The sequence below is a fragment of the Gekko japonicus genome, unplaced genomic scaffold (assembly GCF_001447785.1).
Source record: "Gekko japonicus isolate JY-2015 unplaced genomic scaffold, Gekko_japonicus_V1.1 scaffold225, whole genome shotgun sequence".
NCBI classification, from domain to species: Eukaryota; Metazoa; Chordata; class Lepidosauria; order Squamata; family Gekkonidae; genus Gekko; species Gekko japonicus.
This window is the reverse complement of record NW_015174280.1, coordinates 997,453-1,000,520: the sequence shown is the minus strand read 5'-3', so window position 1 is coordinate 1,000,520 and position 3,068 is coordinate 997,453.

Below are 3,068 nucleotides of genomic sequence, written 5' to 3'. Positions count from 1 at the left end.
TCTGTGATGCTTATAGTAGACCGCCCTGGATTGGCCTCTTCAGCCAACAGAAGAAGCATAACTCAAACTGACCCATGCAAGGGATGCTGCAAAGTATCATCTTATGAAAATGAACATTTGCCATCTGGTTCCTGCTTTACATTTCTGGACGGGTCGTTGCTTTGTGCTTCTGTGGTCTCTTGCATTATTGAGTTACAAGAATGGGAATGTGCAGAAGCAGTAGGGAGAATACAGTAGAGGGGGGCGGGAGAGAGAGAGAAAGAGAGAGAGAGAGAGAGAGAGAGAGAGAGAGAGAGAGAGAGGAGCACATTCCCAGGAAAGTTCAATTGACTTAGTTAGATGAGATTAATTAAAATGGGATTTTTCTTGTGATCCCAACAATCTGCCGCTTGGTTCCTCTTGGTATAACTATTATCCACTTTCCATTCAGTGGAATTATACCCTCTAATGAAATACAGTTTTCTCGCAGGAAACAGGCTCCCGAGGCATGGGGGGGGGGAAACCAGCTCATTTTGTTCTAGCAATCCCATGAAAGATCTCCGCATAAGCATTTTCTCCCTTATGAATTGTGGTCTCCTGCTCTTATTGGAACAAGGTTTCCATCAATATTTGATGCACTGACATTAGCTGTGTCAAAGACCTGAGCTTTGAGAGAATGATTGCGTCTGGGAAGATGCCGTCAGGTGTCCACAGAAAGTCACTATCTTAAAAGCCTGGGGGTGTCATAATGGGGAGCCCTCCATTCTGGTTCCTGCTGTAGGCATTTAAAACATTTTTAAGCTCCCTTTCCACCCAGTCTAAGGTCTCCAAGGTGGGAAGCAACACAAACCTTTAAAAAGTTTAAACATACACACTCACACATTCATACCGTAATATATAACAATTAAAACAAAATACATAGACACATGAACGAGGAGGGCCAATGAGAATAACTGGGGCAATGCCAGATGGAGGGAGACAAATAGAAGGAGACAGACAAATCTCCCTGGGGAGAGGAATTTATAGTTCGGGTGCCATGACCTAGAAGGCTCTTTCACAAGTTGCCAGCCATCTAGCATCAGATGGGAGGGGCATCCAAACGAGAGCCTCCGAACACATCCATGTTAGTAGAATAGGTTCATATGGATCCTTAAGACACACTGACTCCAAGGTTTATAGGGAAGGAGCACTGGGAGCCAGAGTAAGTGGAACAAGACTGGAGCGGTACAGTCCCTGTGACCCACTGCAGCCAGCATTCTAGGCCCAGCATTCTGCACCAATTGTAGCTTCCAGACCACTCTCCTTCAGGGTAAGCTGGGACTGAGTCCAATCAGACCCCTGGAATGGCTTAGCCCCAGCAGGGTTCTGGGCAAGCAGAAGCTCACATCCAGCAAGCAGTCAATAAAACCACAGGCACGAGCAAAAGACCAAGGGCTGCAAAACAGGGGATGCAAAGCCAGGTCCTCTCACATCAGTTGCTAGAACTGAGCAGTGGTGTCAGTGGCAATACTTATATAACCCCTGTGCAGTTCTGATTGGCTCCCTTAAGTCTACTTGCCTCCACTGAGCTGGCCCAGACTGATGTTCCCAGAGTGGCCACTAGTGTAATGTTGCTGCAGCTCAGTTTTGCTTTTGACTGGGGTGGCGCTGCAATTAAGGTGCTCGGCCCTGCTTTCCCCAGTCTTGGGTTCAAGCCCCCGGTGCTTTACACCAACAGGTGAAAATATATATTAGGATGGTAAAAGAGAGCCAGTTTGGTGTAGTGGTTAAGTTTGCGGACTTCAAGCATTGTTGAAATAAATAGGATTGGCAGAAGAAGGTACTTTACATCCAAATGCACTAGCAGCTCAGCCTCTGCACATATTGAGAGTGCATGCTGCTCTCAATAATCCTGATAAATGTAGTCACCGTGTTGTCTAAACATAGGCAAAGTGCATAAATACTATGTGTCTTGGGATATGTGAAAGTGGTAGCCTTTGGAATGCTCTCCCCCTCCATGTTGCAAGCTGGACAGTTTGATGTAGTGGTTAAGTGTGCTTCTTCTTCTTCTTCTTCTTCTTCTTCTTCTTCTTCTTCTTCTTCTTCTTCTTCTTCTTCTTCAACCCATTAATATGAGAAAACCTCTTTGGCTATTCAGGCTGTTTTTTGCCTCCAACAAAGGCAGGCCAACAAATTCAAGTCATTTATCAAGACTTTCTGAGGTTCAGCTTGGAAGAGATGGACTCAGAAGTTGAGCCTGTCTGGTGTCAAGGCAGGAAGATTAACAAATGGAATATTATTCTTTATAGAAAAATATTTTTAGATAATGGTGTGACTTGAAGCATTCGGTGGGTTGGGCAGTTGGCAGCTTAGCTCTGGAAACAGCAAGTGGGAGCTTGCTGTGTACCCACCATCTGCTTTCCTCTTTTTATGAATAATGATATTGGTCCATGCCCAGTAAATCTGGGGTCTAGTTCGTGAGCATTCCACAACACCGAATTATTATTCAGCCTGGGAATACGGGTGTTGTGCTGTGAGGATTCACTGCACTCCATTGGTAGAACACATGCTTTGTATGCAGAAGTTCTGTACCTGGCATCTTCAGTTAAAGGATTTTAGGTAGCCATGGCTGGGAAAAGACAGTACTCCTTGGCTGGAGCCCTAGAGAATTCCTCCCAGTCAGAGTAGACAAGGAGATGACCATTTGGGGTAGAACTGTGACACAGGGGAAGAGCATCTCATATATGTAGTCTGGCACTGTTGCCCCTACAACACACTGGTGCATACATTCCCCCTTCAGTATTGTACAGTGCATCCTTCTGTCACCTAGTGAAGGGCTGGCCAAGGACTTCCCTGGAAGCTACCTTGCTCAGTGACTCCAGATGGTTGACGGTGATGCAATCCAGCAGGAACCAGGAAGTGACCTTGGAGATGCACCTGTCACACGGGGACGGAAGCGCAGAGATTCTGCAGGCTTCTTGCAGCATCACTAAAGACAGCAGCAATGCCAACCTCAGCCACCTTTGGGGCCTCTACGAGAAAGTAAGCTACTTTCCCCTCCATTGAGAAGATTTCCACAGCACAATTCCCACCAACACCCCATTAGCAGC